The following is a 27,373-nucleotide window of genomic DNA, read 5'->3' as shown; positions in this document are numbered from 1 at the left end:
TTGTTTTCTTGCAGTGTGGCTGTATGTGTTGTAAGACTATTGCAAATGTAGTCTGTGGCTACAGTTACTATTCTGTTCCCATATAATTCTCTGACGAGCAAAAGAAAAGGAAGGACTGTTGTATGTGGAATTTACAAATGCTAAGTGAGGCCATTTCCTTTACCACTGACCGCCATTACATGAGAACGGACACAGCACGTACTAGACGGTGGAAAAGAAAAGTGCTGTGTAAGGGCTACTAATAAGATATGAAACTAGCTGAATCCGGTCAACACAGGAATCTTGAAAGAAGTACAAGGACTATTTTTATAAGATAAGACACATCTTGGCAAGAATATATGGACCATACAGCCACAAGAGTTAACTTTCGGTGTTCACTTGCACAGTGTCGCTTGATTGGATAGCGTAGCAGTTTAGTTAGTAGGTAATTGGGTATTTTTACGAGCATGAGCTAATCACGAGCTAATGCTAATGTACTAACAAAGGTATAAAATAGTATTGTATCTAATAGGAGAGGTCCCTCCCTGGAGGCACCTCGCTGCAGGGAATAAAGATTCTGTATCTGACTCTGGATACTTGCTCTGCGTGATCATTGCCCCAGCCTAGAGCGAACTGCATGTGGCTTACGAGCGTAATTCATAACACTACTCTGCTGCACAGTATTCTTAAGCTACTGTGCAGTAGTGTCACTGGAACGACATTCACAGGCGCTACTGCACAGTAACTCCAGTTACTGTGCATTTATTTAGTCCTTGATTATACAAGTACTATATAAATGTGCAGTAACCTCTGCGCAGTAGCATCTTGTGTAGATGCGCCCACCTAAACCATAATTGTGGAGGGAGGGACCATCTCTCTTGTTTATGCTTGTTCAGCACCTAGCATGACATAGGCCTATGTGTTTTGATAATGCCAGTAATGATAACAATAAAACTTTGCTCTGCAATGTTCTTTTCTCGCCCTATCTTGCCTATGCAATATGCCCCTTTTTTACTCCTGTTAGAGGTCAGAGCATCTGACATAGAGAATGCAAGATTTGTGCCACTTAAGAATTCCAGCCCACTCGCCAGGCCACCCTATCCTGCTTTACCTAACATGGTATGAAATGGCCTTTGCAGACCAAGGATTCTGGAGCTGCTGTCAAACAATACAGACCTTTGGAGGTAGGATTTTCTATTAATTAATGACTGGCTGGAGAAGTCCAGGACCCAAAGTAAACAACAGGGTCATTAGTCTAACTAATCATTATACACCAGACAAGGCCTGAAATAAAAATTATTGTTGTAATTATAAGCCATGAAAACTTCAGCATCTAAAGAAAAAAAACCACACTTGCTCAAATGTTCTTGCAAGGAGACGGCACTCTGTTCAGAGCATCACTCTTTTCCAAACCCTTAAGGCTAGGGACATACATTACACATTAAACCAGTTTAAGTTATCAAAAACTGGTTTAAACCTGTAACAGAACAGATATTCAGTGCACATAAACCAGTCTGAAAATGGCTGAAACCGGTTTGAGATAAACCTGGTTGAATATAGTATCAGACTTAACTGATTTGGGTCAAACCAGTTTCCGCAATGTCTGTCCCAGACCCTTGCTGGTTCAAGATAAATCAGACTCCCACAGCATCCTGGCATGCTCCCTGGGCTGAGCGGGGCTCTCTGCTCCACAGCAGAGCTGGCCCCTCCCCTCTGCTCCCTGGCCAGAGCTCCGGCAAGACTGACAGCTGCCCGCATCCCCTCTCCCTCCCCTCTGCCCTACAGACACTTCAGCATTAGATAGCAGACCACATGCTGGCTATGGTCTATGCTGTGGTAGGACAAAGGGATAATCAACAGGTAGCTGGTAATGTCCCTTTGTTTTCTTAATGGGGTGATAAACACTGTTATCAATTCCCTGCTGGGCGGCTGTGGGGGAGAGAGCCCTCCCTAATCAAAGCCGCCTGGCTGCACCCCCCTCAGCTCAGCACTGGAAGGGAAGGGAGGGGTGCTCTAGCACCCGCAACTTCTAGCCTGAACCACTTCAAGCATGTTCCCGCATTTCCTCAGTCCAGAGAATGTTTGTTCGGTTGGAAACCAGTTCAGCCTAGGCAGGTTAGAATAACCTGCACAGATTATGAATCTATGAAGACTGAATCAATTCAGGCTTGGGCTCTCTGAATGTCTGTCCCTAGCCTAAACGTGTGGAGCCAAAGTTATTGGCTTCCAATGTGTGAAATTTCCACTGCGGTCAAAGGGAGTTCTGTGCATGGGCTGGGATGGGCCCCAGGATAGAAGCCACTCTTCAATGAGCGCTCCAGTCTCAACCTTCTATGCGGTTTATAATAGATCAATAAGCTGTGGTAACTATTGCATTAGTGGGCTACAGGTGCACTCTGCTAGTGTGTTGAGAGGTTACACCTCCTTGATTTTACATTAAGTTTACAAAGCAATACTGTATAAACCCCTCCAGTGCTGATGGTTTTATGCAATGGATCTGTCTATATATATATAAATTAGACATGCTTGTCATCACCTACATACTGTTATAATGTGATGTCTACTTCTTATGCTAAAGGCTTGGCTCATATACTCACCCTGGTCAGCAATGTTGGTGAGATCACGACACTCCTTAGCCGTGTTTGACTCTTCATTGACCTTGCTATGTCATTTGAAGCTGCCACATGCTATTGCCCCCAATGGCTTCCAGCTCCTTTGTTAGAGTTAATGTCATTGACCCAGTGACAATGACATGATGTCTTTAGTTTCTGATTCAGAAAACAGTCACTCGAATAATGGAAACACTGACAGCCCATTAACTACAGCAGAGATTGTTGCTGCTATGATTTTAAAGAAAGACCTATTTAAAAATAGATTAGGGTCTTGGAAAACATTCAGCCTCTTTTGCTGTTTCCTTCCTACAAGACAAGTTACCAAACCTAATCTGGCATTTGCTTCCTCTCAGCTCCAGTTTTAACTTCATTATAGCAATATTGGCCAGCACTGAGTAACTTATTAAATAAATGCCATTTAACTTTAAGTGCCCCTACCTGGGTAGTTGGTTCAGACTACAATGATATGGAAAGAAGGGAGTGGGTTAGTGGTGCCCATCCACTCAGTCTCTCCTCTCATGTCAGTAGGCAGGAGTTGCATAATGTATTCTGTTCAGCCTCTCATTTAGCTGGGTTGCCACTTGTTTACATGCCACATCATTTGTCTGTAAAATGTTCATTTCCTGCAGAGCATGTCTATTAATTGTGCAACTGGGCCATGTGCCCTTCTATAGGCGTTACCATTGCACTTCCAAGAAACAGCCCATCGGCCTTATGTGCACTTATTTCCACACTGTTCTTAATTTTTACAAACAAAATAACATTAGAAAATTCAAAAAATAATAGTAATGCAATATTAAATGATGAGAGGCTGTGCAGAAGTATGAGTCTTTGCAGCAGGATTAACCCAAACCACTGCACTGCTTGAAGAGTGTTTGACATTGCCCTGAGCAAAGGTGGACATGTAAGCTGCAGCAGCACAGCAGATGAGATGATTTGGAGACAAAAGCTCTAGGTCAGAAGGCCTTCTCTGTTTCCCTGGTGCTCAGCAAAAGCAGGAAATTTCAAACACCTCCTCTAGAGCTGAGCAATTTTTAAAATTGCATATTCAAATGAAACAAAAATGTGTAATCTTCTAAAATGGGATAATTTGACCTTTCTGGAACATTTTGGAGTTTTAGGTACTTCAAATAAAAGCCAAGGAAACAAACAGCTAGATTCATATTGCATATTCTTACCACTCACTAGCTCATGCTTTGGAGGTCTCAGATCCAGGTCCCTCTTCTATCTCCGCTTCAATCAATATTTGCTCTGTGGGTAAAGCCACTGCATTCAGCAGAGACTCCTCAAGCTGTCAAGTGCTATCCAACATAAGTAAAGGTTGCTTTTGGCTCAGAGCAAGCATTTTTTGTTTAAGTAACCAAGGTATCTTTTCCAGTGGCTATGTTAGTATTATGGTATTGGGCTTTCAGAAAGGATTTAAAAGAAGGTAAGAATGGTGCTTGCTGCTGCAAGGGTATCACTCTCATACACATTTAATATATTGTAGATACAATTTCAATGACTAATGCCTTATTGTTCCTCAAGAATTGTTCCTCAGTGTAGGACTGTGTAGGATCATAGGACATTTTGCCTTTGTTGGATAAACATATCGAAATGAAGGCACTGTTAGTGGCTGATGCCATTCCTAGATCTGTCAATTCCATCATCCATTTTTTGCTCAGAGCCCTTTGCAGAATTTCAGAAGTACCAAAAATTAGTTTTTATGTTTCAGAAGGGTCATTGAGATGGTCCCATATTCCCTTTGATGTATGTCCCCCTTTAATGATATAACAGTGTAAGCCAATTTCCTGCCCTGGGAATTTCACAGAGATAAATGTATTATTATAAGAATGTTTACTTACCATCTAACCTCACTTTAAAACAAACCTTTAGTGAGTTTTTTTTCTCTACACAGGGAAATTGTTAAATCACCATCTTTTGTACAAACCTTTAAAACAAACTTGAATAAAAGGCTTTTATTTATCAGTTGATCCATTGGTTTTTTTTCTCCTTTGCTTCTTTGACGATAAAAGACACAGTCACACTATCACAGCTCCTTGCTTTGCAACTAAAGTCTGCATGAAGGAAACATTCCTTTGCTTCCTCCCCTCCTCCACCCGTCCATTTTTCTGCCCTTGCTTTACCTTCTTTTCCTTTTCTTTTCTGTTTTTGTTTTTTTCTATAAAATTTTAGAAAGCCATTGTATAGGCTGGTCAAAGAGAAATCAAATTAAAAACTAACAACTTTTGAATTTCAGCTGCCAGACAAAGTTAAAGTTGACTAAGAACAAAAGAAAAGTCCCTATGGAAAGAAAAGCCCAGCTGAGGGATTTGGAAGATGGCAGGCTCTGAAGGGGCAAAGCTGCTCTGTTTGATGTGGGAGGTCTGAGAGTAACCTGCTGGGATGCTCCCTGGGACATCTCATTAACCGTGTCATCAAAGCCCCCCAAGGTCCAGCGAATCATAACATTATCTCTGACATTACCACACAGATACAAGGTTCCTTAGGCAGTCTATAAACATGCCTGTACTAACCAATTCATCGTGGCCTGACACCCCTGCAAGGGCTGGATGCCCTTTAGTGAGCTGCGTGAATTGCCCCAGTCATTCATCAAAGTTTCTCCGAGTGCATTTCACACAGCATTAAATTTAATTAAAGCAACATTGACTGCATTGTAATCCTCTAGAGGCTCTTTGTCAGAAGGAGTGGGAACACTTTCTACTTAAATATCTATTGTTTTGGTGGGTCCTTTTACCCCCTTTGCTTCTGTTGTCTGAACCTGAATGATTTACTGCCTTTTCCCGTTCTTTATTTTAAAAACTCATAAACTAGGAAAAAACACTATATGATGCATTATCAAAAGAAAATTCCACAAGTACCCAGGCCTCACAAGTAACCAGCCAAACACACAGATTAATCTATATTGGAGATGTGGCTACATAATACAAATGTTTAAAACAGCAGTAAACAACTTGCCTAAGGGAGAACTATCCACATGTTTGTAAATTGCAGCTCTTGTCCTAGCTTCACCTTTCCTCAGCCACTTTCCACAATCAGTTTTCATATGTGCTATGCCCAAGAGAATATCCAGGTTTGAAAGCTGCTCTACGCAGGTAGATCCCTGTACCCATACAGTCCTTTTGGTTTCACCATAGCTTTATGCAGTTTCAGGATCTGGGCTGCCAACAACAATGATCTTTGGTGTAAGAGGCACTGATAAGTCTGTTTAAATAAGTGACCACATGGAAGTTAAAAAGGTTCCATTACTTTCCCTCCATTCCCTCTATTTAATGCTCTAGTCTATGCATGTTCTTTCACAGCATCTGCTTAAGTTAGCTGTTGTTCATAAAAACTTATTTATCTCTACCCTGCCTTCTCCTTTTTCTTGTTTTATTTGTATTTTGATGATGTCTTTTTTATAAGTTTCAACCATAAAATATGCACAAAAACTTTTGGGCCAGGCCTGTTAGCTGCTTCCATACCCTTTATTGAGACCTAAGAGACTTCAGTTCTTCAAAGATTGAGCACTGAAGGCACACAACATTTAACAGTGGGAATGAAAAAATAGTTCACATCCACTGATATCTTGAAAGTTGCAGTGACAGAATTTCACACAGCGTGACATGATTTTAGGGGGTAGCACTGGGTAAAAAGAGAGGCAGGAATAATACAGGCTGCAGCAAGGATGATTTTTACAAGTTGCAGAAAAGGAGGTGATCCCTATTAGAGGCCTACCCAGGATACCCCTTTTTCAGGATATACACCTTTACAGTTACCTGGAATAAGACCTTTAGATAACATTCTTGGTTTTCTTCACTGTTTTTTATCTCATTAAAAAATAACTAGTGTTTTGCTGGTGTGATTGTGGCTGGTTGTGTTTTTTTCTGCCATACCCTACTGACCTTATTCACACATGTAATGTTCTTGAAGTCAACACTGTGATTCCTATATTAATGGCTGAGAAGCTTGGGTTGTTTCTGTTTGATAGCTACTCCAATGAATCAATTAAAACAAAGCACATTCAGATGGACACTTTCCAAATTATCCTGCAGGGGCAGGGGGTCGGGGGGAGAATGGGGGGGAGGAGCAGGAGAGAAAATCAAATGTAGATTTGTATTTCTCCAAACCAGAATTAGTCAGAAGAGCTGCCCATAACAGTATCCTTCGACGTTACCAGCACACTGGCATGGGAGTCTTGGGAAAGACCCAGTTTTACTGAGCCAAGATCAACGGTATTGTTCATTTCAGCGGCACCTATCATTTCCTGTTCACAATATTTTTCATAGCTCTTTATCTGGGATGTTCCAGAGACCTGTAGTAATGGAAATGGCTAAATGAGGTACAATGCAGAAACAAATGAGACCCTTACTAAGATGTACCCACATACCAATATGCCATGTTACACATCACCTTGGAATTTAGACTACTATCAATTAGCTTACCAGGACTCAACATGAGAACTAAAAGGGCCACAAATGGGTTACATATGGGATTAAAAGGGAAAAGCTTGACATGGTGTGCAATTCTTTTAACATAAATATTTTCTTTAATTTATCCATTTTTATGTCAATAACTTAATTACAACACCATGAAGCATTAGGGGGGCCCAATCTTCTACCCCAATGGTTGGCAAACTTTTCAAATTGTAGGATGAAATGACCCGGCTCAGGTCAGACTTAGGTGGGCAGGCAGGTTAGCACTCCTTCACTCCTTGGAGGCCCAGGGAAAACAACCCCTGCTGAAGCCCCCTGCTGTTAAACACCAACAAGATTCCACATCTGAGAGCCAGTTCAAATGGCTCCACAGGCTGTAGCTTGCCAACCCCTGTTCTAGTGCAAAAGATACCAGTGGAAGTTTTCCTAGAGTAAGAACAGACAGGCCAGTTTTGAAGTTACTTTGTTATCATAAATAGTCTTCAAGTCAAAGAAACAAAAGCAATGGCACTTCAGAAAGGACACCAGAGCCATACTCAACATTTACATGGAGCAGAGATGTATCAGAGCCTTCCTTTGGAATGAGGAGTAGTTGAGAATTCTGATAAGCCAGATATTTCTTTCTGGTATTAAGTTATGAATTTAAGAGCCACAGTACAGTTTATATCAGGGATATCTCTATATCGAGATATGCCTATGACAACAAAGTCTTTTTTAGTTGAAAATGCAAGACTTAGAATCATAGAAAAAATAGGGCTGAAAGGGATCTCTAAAGGTCATGTAGTTCTATGACCAGGTGATGCATTGCCTGGACAAGGGAGACAAGGTTGATGTCATATATCTGGATTTCAAGAAAGCCTTTGACTTGTCTTCCATGATGTCCTCATGGTTAAGCTGGGAAACTGTGGCCTTGACCATCTCATGGTCCAATGGCTGGGGAACTGGCTCTGGGGTCGAACTCAAAGAGTACTAGTTGATGGGAGCAAATCAATGTGGTGTGAGGTGACCAGTGGAGTCCTTCAGGGCTAAGTAGTCAGGCCAGTACTCTTCAACATCTTCATTAATGATCTGGATTTGGGCATCAAATGTGGACTAGCAAAGTTGGCAGATGACACTAAACTATGGGGGAATGCGCTCACGCTGGAGGACAGGCTGGGGATACAGGCTGACTTGGATACATTCACAAGGTGGGAAGACCAATGTGATGCTGTGGCTGGCAAAGCAAACCAAACACTGGCATGCATCCAATGATGCATCTCAGGCAAAACCAGGGTTGTTATCCTCCCACTCTACTCAGCCTTAGTGAGGCCGCAGCTGGAGTACTACATTCAGTTTTGGGTCCCCCACTTCAGGAGAGATGTGGATAAGCTTGAGAGAGTCCAAAGGAGAGCCACCATATGATCAAAGGCCAAGAGAGCAAGCCTTATGAGGAGAGGTTGAGAGACATGGGACCCTTCAGCTTGGAGAAGAGAAGGCTCAGGGGTGACTTGGTGGCAGCCTATAAGTATATAAGGCGGGTACATCAGGACCTGGGAGAACAGTTGTTCTCTAGGTCCCCCAAGGTCTAAGGGCTACAAACTCCTGGAAGGTTGGTTTAGTTTGGACATAAGGAAAAACTCCTTTACAGTTTGAGTGTCCAGGGTCTGGAATAGACTCCCGTCAGAGGTGGTGCAAGCACCTACTCTGGATTCATTCAAAAGGCGTTTGGATGTTTATCTTGCTGGGATCATTTGAGCCCAGCAGACTTCCTCCCCATGGCAGGGAGGCTGGACTCGATGATGTCACAAGGTCCCTTCCAGCCCTTAATGTCTATGAAGTCTATGAAGTCATGTTAGGGCCACCATATGTCCAAGTCTGGCTGAGACAGTTCTGGGTTTCGGAGCCTGCACACCCCAGGTGTGGGGTGCAAGGTGGGGAGGTGGAGTGGCACAAGCTGTGAAATAGAAAGCTCAAGCAGACAGCAAAATTGCCCTAAAGTAGGTAAGCTGATAACAAGTGGAACGACCATTGAAAAGGGGAAGTGATTGTTAATACCTGTGTCACAGGGGAACTACAAAGAACAGACCCCGAGGGGCCAAGGTTGAGTCCTGGGACCCAAAACATGACAGGGAAGATGAGGGAAGCAAGAAAGAAATGGTGATTCCCTTACCTGCAAGACCAGAAGAGGTGGCGGGACCCGCATGGCTGATTAGCCACGTCTTTTTGAAACTGCAGCCAGCTGCGGTTAATTACGAACGGAGCCGGGACAATAAAAAGCGATCAAAAGGAAGAAGAAGGGGGGAAGAGCCGGAGTGGAGCCGCCTGCAGAGGAGCCCGTGGAGCCCTGTTCAGAGGCAAGGCAGATCCGGACGACTCTCCACAAGGCAAGAGGCTACCCCAGGATTGCCGGAGGGAGGACGCCAGCAGTGAGGCAGCGGATGCCCTGATTCGCAGCAACAGAGCCAAGGGCGGAAATCTCAGGACTCCGGATGAAGAAGCTGACAGCGGAGATGGCCCCAAAGAGAGAGTGATGAGAGGTGACCCTGCAATCCAGGTGGGATTGGCACGGGTTTGGGAAGGCTCCCGGAGTCTACCCAGATAGGGAGCAGAGAACTTAAGCAGTGAGAGGGGCTTCAGGAAGCAAGCTCCTACCAGGCTGAGTCGCTAGGTGAGGGACCGAGTGGGGTTGAATTGGAGGGACCAGTACTAGTCCCGTGTGGCACTCAGGGAGGATATCAGCCAGACAGAGGGGTGCCTTAGACAGGGTTAATAGGGAGAGGAATTCTCCGGGCCAGGGGGCCTAATCTTTGTTTGAAGCCAGGGATTTTTGCTGGTAGTGGTTTTTCTAATTTTTGTTGTTCTGTTTCCCACTTTTGAAGGGGTAGGGAGGTAGGCCATGGAGGGTCTCATAATCAGCTTGATTCAGGGTTAGGATAGATCTCCATATCTGTGGCAGAGTGCCCCTTATACCACAAGATGAGGGTCGGGCCCGGAAACGACAGCAGCTTGGCGAGGCTGGGTATTGGGGCGAGGTGTAGGGGAGGTTGGAGCATCACAGAAGACCACCGCCCCAAGATTCCCAACTCCGGATATGCCCTAGTAGTCGACCCCACCACTAAAAGAACGAGCAAAGTTGTGGCAGGCGAGATTGGGGTGAAGGCTACCCCAGGGCAACACATCCAGGCTATACTATATCAGGGACGGAGCGACGGGCAAGCTTACACACTCAAAGCTGAGCAGCATGGGACTGGATGTTTGAAGCCCGCCAGGTGCAACCTGTAAAGAATGGGTCAAAAATGGGCCATTGACTTCCTTAGCTGCCTGAATAGTAACACCAGAGTTGTATCATGCCACCCCACCCCTGCCTTTGCTTGCAGCAGCATCACTAACTTGAGTGGCAAGGGTGAGGGGAAGGGGAGAAGTATCCTGGATTTCACACTGTCCCATATGGTCATCCTACATCTAGTCCAGCTGTGCTTGAGGAAGGATCATCTCTATCCAAACTACCCTATACAAGTCCTTGTCTAACTTAAAACTACATAGTCAATCCTGACACACAACTACGAGGCCCATAGGTAAAGTGGGGAGACAACCATGGTCAATGTCCTGCTGCTGTGAGGGTTGTTAAAATGCACTTGAGGGATGTTAGGCCACTATAAATTACAGCCAATGTGCACCACTTCATATAGACCAAACTAGTTTGTGCATTTGCACAAACTAAAGGCTAACCCTTTCCACTACAATCCAAATCACACTAAGCTAGCTTGGTACAGAGAGACACACAGACATAGTAGCACAGAGCTCTGTGTGGACTGACTGCCCAGATATTTACCCAGGTTCTCAGGTACAGTTTTGCAACCTGCTCTGAATTCCAAAATGCCATGGCTACACTGCTATCACTACCCAAGCTAGACAGGCTTAACTTAGTTTGGGCATGTCCACAAAAGCTGCAGTTACACATTTAAAATGTAGACATATTCTCACTCTCTTGCATCAATGTGCAAACACATGTGCAGTCACATTCATTCTATGAGACCTTCATTTATGTTGCATAGAAATATTAAAATTCTTTACAGAAATTGAACTGATTTTTTTTAACTCAAGCTTTTTTCTTTATGGGAAGGACCAGTGGTAAAATCTTCTGCCTGCTTGGAAAAATCAGAGCTACTCTTTTCCTCATACAAAAGGTTTTTACTTTTTCGTATTTTACTCCACAGAATTAAACATGGAGCTCAGCTAAAGACACAAGTCCTCAAACCATTCAACACACACACTGGCCCATAATATAGCTGTTAATATTGCACTGGCATTCTACCATCTGTAGAGTGCCAGATTGATTATGCATGGAACACTGACTTTACTACTGTAATTGCACACATGCACACAAAAACCCAACCCCAAAGATAAAAGTTGTGCATAATATTATACTTTAGATGACCTCCTGCTGACTTAGAAGGAAAAACTCCACCTTTATTCTATTTTCCCTTGGTATTTACTTCACTTTCCCTTTCAAGCTTCTCAAACAAACAATAAGCTTTTGATTATCAGAGTTTCAAGTGCTCCACTGGACACCCAGTGTGTATTTATGAATGGAATTATTAAAGAAGCAACCCGACTCTATCAAGGGAGCATTTGCAGCTACTCTTAAGTGTCACAGAGCAACCAAAGTGGAAACTGAAAAGAGTAGGTGGTTGTTGATCTTAATTTTTCATTTGCTTAGTAATACTCAGTAAAATCCAAAGATTTGTACATTTGTCCTTTTGGGGGCTTTGTGCAGTTGAGGTATTAATTCAGCTGATCAGTCACATCAAAAAAATCCAAAGTAGAGAACTCTATGGCTTACAGTTCTCAGTGAAAATGCAATCCACTAGCAATTGTAAAATTATTTTGGGGTATTTTATTTTGTACATTTTTTAGTCAAATTATCATTTTTTTCAATATGATCTTCGGTAAAATATAGTGGAAAAATATTCCATGCCAGGGCTCTCAGTACTTTTGATGAGCACTTACTCATGTGGCTCATCCTACTGTAAAGTAGGAATACCTGAGATATTGACCCAGCAAAATGCAGATGTGCATTCCCCTATTGAAGTTAAAGTATATGTGATCACATGAGTAAGGCCTTAGTTGAATGAAGGCCTGAGAAGGTTAAGTGTTTTTACAGCACTCTCTGTTGGCATCATGGTGACAGTGCATGCTTTCAGAGAGAAGCTGTATGAAGTGTCAGAGATCTGAAAGAGCAGGTAAAATAGAAGGAACTAGCAGAGGTCAGAGGAAGACAGAATATGGCAGCTCCCATCCAGCAATTCAGTCCCTTCCAAAATACAAGAAAATCTGTGAAGACTTTCATGAAAAAAGAACATCATGTAACCACGTCAGGTAACTACTCAGATACTGTAAATGAGGCATGTATTTAAATACACTGATGCACTGGACACTGTATGCTTCAGTATATGCACAGTCACTTCTGCAAACATTTGCCTCCATTCCCTTTCTGTGTAAATGCTTTCAGAGTGAGTGCTTTCCAGAGGGTTACAATCTCTAATGATACTGGATGACTTGGAAAGTATCTGAAGTTTAATATAAGAAATCCATGTTGACAGCACTTGATACTCTGGCTAGAAACAGACATTGCCAAATGAGGAGGATCATCTGGTCCTGGATATGTCCTGGCACAGCTGACCTGCTTCATTGGACAAGCACACATCATCCATTGTCCTGCTCATTCATGCAGCAGGACAATGGGTGATGTGCTCTCTTGGGGCCTGAGAGGCCCAATCTTGCACACCTGGGGATTTCCAGGCAGGATTGGCCCCTTAAGACCCTGGAGTGCTTTCCTGGCTTTCCCCTCTTACAGAGACATGCCCCCAGATTCTCCCCAGTGCAGGGAATCCTGAGCTTTTTCTGTAAGAGGGGAAAGCTGAGCAGATGTTCCAAGGACTTGAAGAGCCCAGTCCCCCCAGGGTGCACAGGATCAGGTTCCTCAAGCCTCCAGAGTACCTGCTAAGAGTGGCTAGAGAGCATGGGTAGCTCTGGACTGCCCACATTCTCCTGCCACAAAGCAAACAGATATTTGTTATTAAAAAGCAGATAAATCAATATTTAACACCTTTGTCATGAACACAACTTTTGGGCATTTGTGGAACAACAAGGATCATGGATGATTGTTTGCTGGTTTTTGTGCCACCATAAAAAATGTTATGCTGGCAGAAAGGTGAGGAACACTAACATCTGTTTCTATTCTTTGGCAACCAGACAATATGTAAAAAGCAGAAACACAATAAAAACCTGCTTGTCCAAAGTAACATGCAAGTCTGACACAGAAAAACACTGAAATGGGGTTCTAGTGAAATGTTAAGGCAACTGGGTTCTGAAGGGAGGTGTGCACAGGTGAAAAAGTCCTGCTGCTATTAGAAACGAGCTTGATCTGAATGCCAGTACTTGCCTAGCTTACTGTCCTTGACTCAGAGGCTATCACAGACCTTGAGCCCAGACTATTTGCTGACTTGTCAGCCAGTGATAATCTTTGTTTTAGGCCATAAGCATGTATATTTGAAGTGCTCCAGTTTGAGGTGCTTCAAATTTGGAGCACTTCAGTTTTGTACAATGCTGTACATGTGGCTCCAACTGGACTACATAAAATTTGTCATGCAACAGTGGTGCTTTCCAGCCAGGGGGTGCACTAGGGCAGGGCTGTCCAGCTTTCAGGGGGGCTGGAAGCCACATGCCCCATTGACTGCACCTGCAAGGGCTGCATGTCTTACATGCTGCATCAGTGTGAGCCATGTCTCCCCACATGGGCTCCACCCCCTAGCCCCCCCACCATAAGCCTGTGACCCCCTCCCCCTCCTCCTGCCCACCCACTGCACTGCATACCTTTGATCCTCCTCCTCCCCCCCACAGCTAAGCTGCACCAGGCACCTGTGTGGGTACTGTGCCACTTCACGGAATGTATGGGATCTCTTCCCCATCTCTTCTGCACCATTCACCCAGGCTTATCCTCAGCTTTGCATACCATATTGCATTGTGCCACCCATGAGATGGGTGCAGGAAGTGGCAGCCAGAGGAGGCAGAGGGAGCCCAGAGACTCTGGCCACTGTTGCAGCCAAAGCAATGAGACAGGAGCCTGGAGCCTGTTGCAGCCAAAGCAGCTGGGCAGGAGCCTGGAGGCCCTTATTTAAACCTGCATGGGCTGCCACAGGCTGCCAGCTGGACTGCTTTCTACTAAGGGGCTGGTTGGACCTTCAGCATCCCACAGTACTCTGCTTCTCACCACCCCCATGGAGTGAGGGAAGGGGAGAACAGGGAAGACAGCCAATGAGACTGGAGAGACAAGATCCTTGGGAGACTGGAGGCCAAGAGGCATGCACAGATTCTGCTCTCCAGTCAAGGGGTTGGAGAGAAGGATTCCTCATATTCTTCTCAGCCTCTGGAGACTAGCAAAGACAGGCAAACATGCAGAAGAGAGCTCACTCTCTTTCAGCCCCTTATCCCATAGAGCAGAGCACTATGGGATGCTAAAAGACTGAGCAGCTTCCTGTCACTCTCCATAAAATATGTAGATGTTAAGGAATTCCCGTGCTCTATGGAACTTACAGATACTTCATTTTTTGAGGATCTTGTTTGAATCACTTCTTCAACCATACACACCTATATGCTTGCTGCTTGGAGCACTTCAAAGGCATTTTGGAATGCTTCAAAAATTATATCTGTCCAGGGTCTTATATATATATTCCCCTTACTTGGAGAGTAGACAGGGGAAAAGAGGGCAGAGTTAAGGTTCTCTGAGATACCTTAATTCTTCATTTCCAGTCTTTAATTTTTTATTTAAATCCAATTCTAATTCTGAATTTCCTGGAGCTCAGACATTTGCAGAGTTTTACTCCAAATTGCTATCATGTTTGTTTCTTTAGGTCATTCGTTCAAAATTTTACAAAATGTAGATGTCTAAAATGAAGAATTCATATCCCTGTTTTGGCATCTGGGTCTGATTTTATGTTATCTTCCACTGAGGTCCATCCTTCTGAGAAGTAAGGCACATGTTCAGAGGTCCTTGCATGTATTTAGCCACCTAATTTAAGGCAGCCAAGTTTAATAATGTTGCTCTTAATCTATTGTTATGATTTTACCTCCAGTTAAACAATGGCTTTTGGCTGAAGATATCTGTCTCTACAGAGAAAGATACACGCAAAGACAGAATGCATTTGCGTATGTTAGGATGTACAGGGATAAATGCAACATACTTCTTCTTTGTGTATTAGAGCCCAAGAAAAAGTTCTTCCTTACAAGAAAAAAAGGGTTCAGACCTATTCTTGGTTTTGCAGGTTGAGAAGCCCATCTTAGATTTATTAGATGTATTTTGTTCAAGGGAAAGGGGTGAGGGAGAGCAGGGGGTGGAGGACAGTGAGCTTGTTCAGGCCACAGATACTTCTGTCCTTGTAAAATGTTAAAGTGCTCATCCCAGCAAGTGCCCATGCTATGCAGCTGGAGCAGCACCACTCCATCCCAGCTCATTGTAAATGCCCAGACTAGGCAAACAGGAAGACGAATGGTTAGTCAGGCAAATTTGGGCCACCATGATGGGAAAGGTACAGAGGGAAAACATTATGGCCAGAGCTCCTTTGAAACAACCTGACAGTTGACAGATGAGCATCCATAAAATGACAAAGGCTCCCTGTGTATAGCCCCTTGCTGCCCACATCTTCTCCCTGGGAAACTAATTACCCTGCACTGTCAGTGAAAATATTATTTTTCCGGTAATTATTTTGCCTTTCCAATAACAAAGTGACCATGAAAAGCTCTTTCCTCCAATCTCCCCCTATTTTTGTCAAAATCTGGGTGTCAAAAATGTTGCTCAAATGATTTTAATTAACTAACTAACTAACAAGGGAATGTATCTCTGTGCAACACATTTGCAGTTGCAGTTTATGGCACGTGCATGTACTGCACAAAGATACTGGTGGTCACCTAGGTTTCCTTGCAGCAGCTGTATCAGTAGTTAGACACCAGCCGTAGCGGTGAGATGAGCACTGGGAATGGGAAGTTGCTGGACACAGTGGGATGTCTATTAAAGTGCATTTATGTGAACTGCCTATTTTGCTGCACAAGGAAAAAAAAGCTTATTTTTTCACTCAGTTGCTGGGAGCACACCTGGTTTCCTATAACTTGCACTGAAATTCTAGGTAATATGAGCCTGACAACATGGACAGTTCTAATGCAAATCTCTCACTTAAGCCACACCAAAGTTTGGCAATTCAAAATCAAAAGGCAGATTGGAGTTTGAATTGCTTCTTGGCTCAGCAAAAACATTAGATAAGTGCCAACTGAGCTTTAGTTTGTTTACAATCTGGATCTAAAATTTGCTTCTAAAACACTTTTGGGGCTAGGGAGGGCTAATGGAAATAATTAGTGGCAATCATAATAAGTTCTTATCAGTGAAATGTCAGGTTCAGTATTACTAGAAGCAGCTAAAAATAAGTTCCTTCCATTAAAGTCCAAAAAAGTTGATGCCATTTACAACTTCACCTGCCTTTATTAAAAGTTCTCTCACATGCTCTTCTTCAGGTTTTTATGGGCATGGTGGGGTAATGTGATAACCCTGAGTTTAGATGGAATATCACAAGGTTGAATATTTTTTCTTAATATCCCTATGTTCTTCTATCATAGATGGGGGTGATAGATGAATTGATACTTACCTCGTGGTAGTATTTAAATTAATGTTGATGCCCTTTTATATTTAAGATAAATCATTTATGTAAACTGTAAAGTGCTGTAGGAGGAGAACTGAGCTGAATGGTAATCACTATTGCTCCAGCTAATCTGTCTACATAACCACATATAGTGTTGCCCTGTGGGGTCAGACCAACTCTCAGGATCTCAGTACTGTGCTGTTCAACAGGAAGGTGCGACACAAGTGCACATATACAAAACACACAAATCAATTAGGTGCTTACAAACGCACGCACTACCAACTCAGGTACAAACACATCCAAACCAGCCTAGGCACATGCATGCCTATCACCAATTCAAGCACATACACATACCCCAAAAGTTAGACAAAAATCAATTGTCCATACCTGCACACTCAGTACACATACATAGATTACTAATTCGCATATCATGCACACAATGACATATATACACATTCACCAGTTCACATACATACAACCCACCTACACATACACACAGGTAAGTTCCTAACTTGGATGGCAGAGTGTGTATGTGTGTGCTTGTAGTACCTGGGATACTTGGGGAAAGGTTAAGATGAGAGGGAGACAGTTAAAGTGTAGGGAGTAAAAGTTGCCAGAACCGGGATTAGAACCAGTGGACTAGAGAAAAGCTGGCTGAGGAGCTGAGGCTTGGGTTTACTTAAGATCAAGTGGCCCCAGGGTTACTCAAGGTCACTGGTACAAGGGGGAAAAAAATCGTGGTGGCAAGAAGGAGACAGCCAGGAACAAGAGAGAGACAGAAACCTGGGAGCTTGGGGCTAGACACTGAGGCAGACAGCTGAGATATTGGGTTGGGGGAGGACACAGATAAGTGGTGGCAAGGAGGAGACAGCCAGGAAAGAAACTGAGGCAGAAACCTGGTTGCTCAGGGGAAAAGGCAGTGGGGATAAGACAGTGGCAAAGAAAGAGGGGGTTTGGAGGCAAAGAGGAGCTCAGGACAGGTGTTGGAGGTGGCAGTGAGCCAGAAGCAGGAGAGGGAGAAATGAGACAGAAGTTAGAGGGGTGAGGAGCACAGATTGGAGCAGGGCTGAACCAAAATAAAGCAAAACCCAACTCAGGGGTCCAAATAACAGGTTTATTAAACAGACAACATGCTACACAGCCTCATGAAGTTATTGGTTCACACACATACACAAGCACTCACAATGGCAACAGGAGAAAGAGACTTAGTGGAAGGGATGGAGTCCAGGTAGGGAAGAGAAGCAGAGTCCAAGTCCTTGGTTGAAGAGGGGGTGGGGGGTGTGATGGCTACCTATCCAAGCTGGAAAGGGGCCCTTGTCCAGTATGTGTTGTCCAGAGGAGGGTCACTGGCAGGGCCTCTGGGTGTATAGGTGGTGTGCCATGGTGCCTGTCCAGATGGAGAGGGTGTCCCAAAGAGTCAATCTCCACTACCCCTTTTTATGGGTCAGACTACCTATGATCTCCTATGGGGAGGGCATGTCCAAACAATGTCAGTCCTGTTCCAGAGGACTCCAAGTATTCTTACTGAGCATGTGCAGCTTGGCACAATGGTGGGTTGCCTCATCTTTTGTTTCTTGAATGCTGAGGGCAGTTCCAAGGGGTGGGTCATTGATCCAGGTATTGGTGTTGATGGTTCAGTCATTCAGAGGGAGCTATTTTTAGACCTACTGCCATTGTCTCTCAAGCACCCTCATTCATCCCCATTCATTCAGGAACCAAGTTGCATAGGAGGGGTAGTACAAGTCATGGGTTACACAACCGGGCATGGGGAGAAGATGGAGGCTTGACATTACAAGATGGAAACTTGACATGACTTATGCTAACTTACATATACAGGCCTAGAACAGTAAACACAATATAAAAGGTAATAAAAAAAAAACCAATACAAACATAGAAAAATAAAACTTACTACCTAAAATAAAACGTTAAAGCTTATCCTACATCTCAGCTTACTTATACTTATCTATAGGGAATAGAGAGGGACAGAAAAAGTCAGAAATGGTTGGGGGAAGAGGATGCATTTTAAAATAAATAAAAAAAAGAAAAACTGGGGGTTTTGCTACAATAGCATTTGCCATTGCTCTAGCCACCTCAGGCCATGATTGTGCTATGGCAATTACATCTGTGGAGAAAAAGAAAGGAATAATACAAAAGAAAAGAAAAGTGGCTGGACAGTCATGCTTACTGACGATTGACAATTAAACTAGAAATGTTAGCAGGCAGTCTTTGCCTGTTAGTAACAGCCAAGGTCAAAGGGAACATTCTGATGACCCAGTTCAAATACAAAATCTAGTTCTCTTAAACAGCATGACTGAAGCTTTCATGTCGCCAGCTTGATATGACAGCCTACAATCTCCTGATTGTTGCAATTCATGTTTAAGCTGTTGTCAGCTTCCCCTGGGTAACATTATCATCTCCAGTAAATATTTTCACATGATCTACTGGAAACAAAAGCCTCTGTTTTCCTGTCTAATTTCTGCTATACTGAAGAGCACATTGAAAAATCACCCATGTTACAACCTCTGAAAAAGAACCTTGTTGTAGAGCTTTATTCAATAGAAGACAAAGAGAGAGAAAGTGAGACAGAGAGAGAGAGAAGGACTTTCTATGGTTTCCTTCTGCAACATCTTGGCATAAGCAAATTACCAAAATGGGCAAAACCAGACAATTGTACACCACAGTACCCATCAGGTGAAATAAGCACATTTGATATGTGTGGGAAAAGCTATTTTTAATGGAGAGAATTTCATCTCATGAAATGTCTAAGGAATTATTTTAACCTGTTCTCTCTCAAAAGAAACAAAATAGTTGTCCAAAGGCATCTCATTAAAGTTAAGCTATCACTTTTCCTCCTCATATGTAAATTACCAAGCCATCTCAGTTAAAGATTTGATTTCAAAGCAGAAAAAAAATCTCATCCCAAATATCTCATGCATAGAAGTAAACCTGAAATGAGAAAAGGCTAGGCTTATGAATGTGAGATGCTGTTTCTGCCAGAATAGTATTCTTGGGAACGAGTGAGTATTTAAATGGTGGGGTGAACCAGTTAGTTGCCTGCACTGGAGGAACTCGGGAAGCCCTCTAATCTCTTGTAACATAGTGAGTTTTATGGATATCACATCTGTATCTGACTTAACTGTTCTTTATGTACCAATTAACACTTGTTTTGCTTTAAAAAAAAGCAGTAAATAAGGAGGTATTGTATAACTTAATTGCTTGAAATGGTTAAAAGAAATCTTAATAAAAAGTTATATTATCAGGACTTCTTTTGAAAAATGATTTGTGAAGCTAACAATGCACCTGTTTTTTTGTTCACACAAATGTCAGTCAGGAGTTTCTCTCAAGTTAGAGAGTTACAGGCAAGAATGCAAAATACTTTTAACTGGCTTCATGAGGACCTTTTGCAATCAGACCCAATAGAGACTACTGGAAACAGAATCTAATTCTCTTTTGCTTTGTACTTTTTACAGTCATTTATATTGCACAAAAAATTCAACAAGAGGTGTGAAGTGGCCAAATCAAAACAGCAACATTTTACACTTTGTACAAGTGCACATAACTATGCAAGACACAATGGAGAAATGAGGCCCTTACAGGTTATGCTGCATTTGATCATTCTCCTCCAGGCATCATGTCATCTAACCCTTAATCCAAGATCTGTAATGGAGAAAGGGGACAAGAATGGTCCAACTCATCATTGCCCTTCATCACATGCAGGTATTTACATCAAGCAAAGAGTGTTTTAAATTGCTAGTGTATATAATCGCCACTTCACCTCACTTTGCATTTGGCCTAATCACAGTGCTGGACAACAGTGTATGGAGCATCAAGGCAGGAATTTGAGAATGAGGGCATTGTTTCAGAGGGAAGAGGTTCATCAGAAAAGTTGACAAAGATTGCTGATATATCATAAGGGAGCAAAAGGAAGGGGTGGTGGGTGAAAATAAAACCCAGCTCTAACAAAGAAGTTCCAAACGTTGTCTCTCGTTTTCTGATTGTATGTGACACCCTTTCTGCTTTACCTATTAAAGTTATAATTGCAGGAATTGGAGGAATAGGGACTTTTTTTTATGTGCCTGTGAGGGACTTACCATACTTTGAGAGGTTTGACAAATAATAAATGAAATAATAGAAACAGAGTAAAGATACAGCAATAATTATATCATTAGCATCTTTTCTTCCTTCAATTGTCCTTTTCTAGTCATTTAATCCTAGAAGAATGCTTACAACTACAGTGTGTCAGAGAATCCTCCCTGCATGTATATAGGTGCCCTAAAGGCCCGCCCTGCCCTGCCCTGTCTTCTGCCTGACTTCAGACTAATATGGCTAACTAGAGATGATTAGTTTTCAAATTGAGTTATAACTCAGTACATAAGTGTATGTATACTCAGAGTATGATTGCTAACATAGTTGCCAGGTAAAAAACATGGGGCTTCCGGCATATCCAAAGATGACACTCACTTCTCATTAAATTAGAAAGTTAATTTCTTTCCTAAAATTTCCGATCAAAATGTTATTTTTTAAGTAAAAGATCTGAGACGTTGTTTTTCCAAAACACTTTTTCTCCCTTATATTTTGGTATTAGTTAAAATATTTTGTTTTTTGAAATCCAAGACCCAAACGTTTTTAATGAAAACAAAACTAAAAAATGATTTTTTTACTAAATGATTTTTGTTTCCTGTTTTTCAGGTAAAAGAGGAACTCAAAATGAACATTTTTGTGAAGGCTTTTGTTTTGGTTGAAAGGCCATTTCTGGTAAAAAAAAAAAAATGTTCCGATGAAAATGTTTTAAATCTATCCAATGATGAAGCTATAATTTGCAAGGATTCTGTATTTGGTGATTTTGGAAATGGTTGTACCCACAATGATTCTGTTAGCATTGGCAGATATTCTGTCATTCGCTTATTTGTTCAATAAGGTTCTTGTGTTTTTAACCTTTTTTCTCCTTAAAATGTTCTGGTGAAACTGAGCAGAAAAGAGGATGTAGCTTTGGGATTTGCCTAGACTCTGAAGTCATTAAAAAATAGTCATTTGTTTTGACAGCAAAAATATATATTCTCCTTTTAAATACACTAAGGGCCAGACTGGTATTTGGATGGACAAGGAAAGCTCCTACCTTTCATCATTCTACCTTAGCTACAAGGGCTACCATAGTTTATGTCCCTAAAGGCAGCTCTTTCTCCAAAAAAGAATGAGTTGGGAACAAAAGTGGACCACTCCTTGCCTTTCTGGCCAACATATCTGCCCATGTTATACTGCCCTAAGGAGAGATGCTACCTATCAGCTTCTGAGGCATCCTGATAACATGCCTTGGTGCTCTCCTTGCTAAGGGCTTTTCTTTATTATGGAATTGTTGCTGCCACAGCTGTCCCAGAACAGGTATGGCGGTAGAGATCGCTAGTGGAGAGGCAGCACATGATAAAAAGGGATTTTTTTCTGCCAGATTTGTTCCCACATTCAGTGCACAGCTTTAGTTGTTAGCAAGCAAGATATGTATATGAGTGAACACAAACTGTAGATGGTTGCATAGTAAAACAAATGGACAATCCTATGCACACTTGCAGGACACGTGGAAAATACTTTATATTTTATTCCATCCTTAAAGTCCTGTTGATACTGGCAAAGTATAAATATTATGTATGCAATGTATTTTTCATCGTGTTTTAGATAATTTGAGCCCTCTTAAAAGTAGGAACTCAGACATTAGAACATGTACTGAAACACTGGAAGAGTCTTTTAACTTCTGAAAAAAATATTTGACTCTCTCTTTGAAAATGAAGGGCTTCAAAACAGCCTCAAAATGAAACGAGGGCAGTCAAAACATTTCAAAAGTTTCAAAATATTTCAAGTTTCGAAGTTGAAGCTGGGCTTGCCTGCAGAGAAACAGAAAGTATGAAGAGGGAGGGGGAAGAAGAGAAGGGCTGCTCTCATACTGACTGTGACAGTTTGGCTGCCTGAGATGCTGCTGATGCTACTGGGCTGCTTACTAAGTTATTGCCTGTTGTCATTTAAAGTGGTGAACCGGACTAAGGCTGTAGGTGTTACCTGTCAGCTCCATGTTCTTGGGGACCCCTGACACAGGACACAGACTGTCTGACTCACAAAGAATCGCCCCCCCACCTAAACAGAAACTGATTAAGATGCAGTGAGAGACACACCTAAAACCCTCCAGATCAGGGTGACAAAAGAGCAACAAGTGCCCTAGGTCTCATTTGCATCTGAGATGGGAACAGATGACCATTCATTTACATGAGAGATGGAGAACAGAAAGCCTGAAGCAGAGACTGCAGTGAATTCTGGGATTAGCGAAGCAGGGGAGCACTGCATGATGGGGAAGCTGTGTTCCAAATGCTAATCAACCCCCACACCCAGCTCAGCATTTAGCAGACCAGTTTTAATCTGGATTTACAAAGGACTTTTCCTTCCCCACCCCCCCCACCTCTAAGCAAAAGTAAGTTTATTAGGCATCTCGGGCCATACATTCCCCGGTCCCACTATGGGAGACCTATGTAAACTTAATTGGCTAAAACTCGGTTGCCGGGTTAGGGAATGCTGAGGCAACAGACCGAGTCAGAAGGGGTATGGGCAACATTTGAACAATGGTACAGGGTTCATCACAGCGTCCAGCCCGTTGGAGCCCTGTCCACAAGTGTTGTCATACTTTTCCCGAGACGACTGGTGGAAGTCCTCTCCACAACAGGTTATGAACACTCCAGTAAGTACCTTAAGTCTGTTAAAAGACTAAAGTAAGATCTGGAAAAGTCATGCTAAGCTGAGGCTTGTTCACAGCAAGTAAAAATCCAAAAACCCTGATGCTGCAATCTATTGTTTCTGAAGACACCAAGAGAGATCCCATCAAGTATATCTGCTATCAAGCTGGCTCCAAGTAGATGTTTCCTGAGTATCAATCAAGTTCCTGAGATGTTCCACCCAGATAACCCCTTGTCAATAGAAAAGACAATTTGATTTACAATATTGAGAATGCTTGAAAGAAACTGAACTGAGGGTATAAAAATCTGTAAAAGAAGCAGCAGTGTGTGCTAACACCACTCACTTTCTTCTGGAGAGGCTGCAGGAGAAAGATCATCTCCCTTCAAGGATCATGCTGAGAACTTTGACCTGTCAGCTCTGCAACCCGAGTGCCTTGAACTGGTGAGATCCCAGCTCTCTCTCTCTCTTTTCTTCTCTCCCTCTAAGCATAGATTTCTGAACTCAAACTGTATTAGTTAATCTTGAGCTAAGTTTCCCCAAATACTTAGTGAAACCAGGGTATACTGTGACTGTTTGTGTTTGTTTTTCCTTGGCATGTCTATCACTACTAGTGTCAATATATATATTTCATCTACTTAGCAATAAATAACTTTTATAGTCAAACTGGTGGTAACTGGGTATATTTTGCCTTCTTTACTTCTCTTTCCCCACTTGCTTTGTAGCAACACCCCTCTTACCTAAGCTAAAGATCCCTGTGAAGCCCAGAAATACTGTGGGGTCTGCTCATCAAGAGACTAAAAGATTGGGATGTGCTGAGTTCGAAACATATAAAGGGATCAGCTTGTACAGGCTGATTGACCCAGTTTGGCTCAGACATGCCGTAATGAACTGAATGCTGGCCCATAAGGGTGTCATCTGGACACCCAGCCAGATTCAGAGGTATTCTGTCTGACTGTAGTTATTGTTGCTCTGATGAACTGATTCTTGGCATATGAGGGTGTCAGCCTGTCCATGCTGATCAACCCAGCCAGGTTAGGCGTGTCACGTTAATCTGTGTGTGTTTGTGTGTATGACTGATTTGGGGACTGGAGGAACTGAGTCCTGCAAGATAGCTCCATTGGGGGTGAGGGCTTGCAGAAGGGAGAGATACAGCTCCATAATAGAAACACCAGTAACACAAGCAGCACATTAATAAAATTACCAAGACCCTAGCCCTAATAAATAAGCACACCCCAAAGTAGCGGACAAATCTGGTAGGGGAGGAGGAGGCCTCACTGGGGCACACTACCATGTCGTGTAGAGGCCCCAGCACCAGTGAGGGCACACCTTACAACACACACACACACGTCACTAGTTTTGCTTGTCAGCAGCTTAAGGTGCTGTTTCTCAGAAACCCCTGCACCTATTTCCTTGAAACCTGGCAGGCTTCATACCCTCAGCAGGGGCTAACATGCCTGCAGTTTTCACTGTGCTGTGCCTTAACACACACACACACACGTGACACAAGTTTTTCTTGTCAGCAGGTTGAGGTGCAGTTTCCCAGAAACCCCTGCACATATCTCCTTGAAACTTGGGAGGCTTCATGCCCTCAGAAGGGGCTATCATTCCTGCTGTTTTTATCCAAATCTGCCAAAAATGACAAAAATGATGTGCACTTTTGTGCTTCCCCAATATAGCCTATGGGCAAAACATTGAAACAATGTCAAAACAACTAAACAGTTTTGACGAAATGAAATGGAATAGTGCTTCAAAATGAAACCAAACTCAAAACGAAACACTGTCCCATTGAAACAGCAAAACACAACTTGAAACGAAATGGTGCTGTTTCACACAGCCCTAATAATCAACCACAAAGTAAAGGCTGGAGACCACTCAAATATAGATTCTCAAGGACAGAATTTTAGAAAACTCCCTCTGAGCCAGCTCTTGATAAACAATTCAAAATATTTCCCTGTAATATTAATTGAAGTATATAAGTAAAAGCTTGCTTTAAGCATGATAACAGCTCTTTGCTACTTATTTCTGGGAAAATCAAGGCAATTGTGTTTCACTGACCCACAAGCTTTCAGAAGTGAATGCTTAACCTTTACATTAAAATGTTTGTGGATAACTGTATTTAAAATGAATGGTTCTTTGTATATTTGACCCAGAAATCTGATTTTAAGTGTTTGAGAAAGAGAACAGAGAACATAAACAATATCATGAGACTTATGGGAATCTATCAAAATTAAAGAAGACCCATCCATTTTAAATAGCATGTCTTTTTGCTTGCTAGGGGACCCTGTGCTAGAGCAAGTACACTCTGGTTTTTAATTACAGTTAAAATTACATCTCTGGAAAAATGCATTTTCTTATGCATCACCCCAAAGCTTCCTTAACCCTCAAAAGAAAATCCACAGCAACTTATTCTCTGCATTGTGGAGTGAAGCAAAGGTGGCCTTTCACAGTCCTGTTGTTTGCCATCTCAACAGAACCATGAGCAATTCCTATTTTCAAAAAACTGGATAGAACTGGAAGATCAAAGAGAATGAGCACAGATAGAGCCTTTGCAGTCAACAGTCTGCTGTATTTAGGTAATCTTGAGTACTCACTTAAATCACTAGCACATTTCTTTAACATGGTATTGTCTAGGGCTTCCACATCAACACAAATAAATCAGAAGCAAGACTTCTGAATGAAAAACACCTCCCCTGTAATTAGTTGATAATTCACCCAAGTCAATTTCATTATCATTATTATCTATTATTTGTACTGTGGCAGCACCTACTAGTGAGGGTACAACTGTGCTAGATTCCATACAATAAATAACAATGATGGTCTCCATTCTGAACAGTTTCCAACTTAGACAGCAGTGAGGGATTTAAAGGTCAGGTAATGGAACTGTCCCCAATAATACACTTGTCTTATTCCATTTTGCAGCATATATAAAAATACTATGCATAATGGAAAACCTTATGTAAATCTTACAATATGATAAATTCTGACACTCTTACTTAACATTTACTGACCCAGGTAGCTCCATTTATTTCAGCAAAGGGGTTTGTGGAATAAGGAATTACTCAACATGAACCTTAATACCAGAATATCACTCTTCATTAATCAATCAAGGACTATGATAATAAGCATCCTGATAATAGCATAGAAAGACAGGTAGAGATGGATAGAGAAGGCACACACTATCTTCTCTTTTGGAACAGCCAGCATAATCAAAATAAATGTTACATACGTAACACAGTACTTTTTAAATTTTACCCATACTGATTACATCTGTCACAGTAAAGAGACAAAACAAAGAAAAAAATGTACATAGAACTTGTCTGTCTCGGAAAAAAAGATCACAGATCATATTATTCATGAAAATGCAGTGGAAAAATGAAAGCATGGGGATTAACTTACTCAATTTTAAATGTAACAACTAAGCAGCATACTTCTGTAATAGGTCATGATCTCAAGAGATTCCAGCAAATAAACTCACCTGGCAAAATACCAAGAAAAATAACTATATGCCTTTGGAACTTTATAATCTGGTATATAATAATGAGGCCAAAATGCCCATATAATTTTCTACAATTCCAGCAGGAAATAACTAAAGGCTGATCCATGGCCCACTGAAGTCAAAAGTCTCAATATAGCTTCAATGCACACCTGAGAGATCGGATTTATTCCAAGATAAAGCAAATCTCTTTTCAGAAAATGGAATCTGCAAGACTTGGCAGAAATTCTAGATATATTTCTGAAAAGTGTCATAGCAAGATTTGCACGCCAAATGGAATCTGTGAGATTTCTATGTGTGTTGCAAAAGCAGGCATTTCCTTTAAATGCTAAATACAAGTCACACTTTGTTACACAAATCCTTATACCTCTTCTGAATTGACATGAGTCAGACTCAGAATTTGTTCTGTGAGGAGTACAGCAGGCTGAACATTAGAATCTATTTAAAAGACCAAGCAGTTGGGCAAGCTTAGATCTTAGACTATTTGCCCTGGAT

Source organism: Crocodylus siamensis, chromosome 2 (genome assembly GCF_052110815.1).
Source record: "Crocodylus siamensis isolate JL-2025a chromosome 2, ASM5211081v1, whole genome shotgun sequence".
In the NCBI taxonomy this organism is placed as follows: Eukaryota; Metazoa; Chordata; order Crocodylia; family Crocodylidae; genus Crocodylus; species Crocodylus siamensis.
This window is presented reverse-complemented; position numbering follows the sequence as displayed.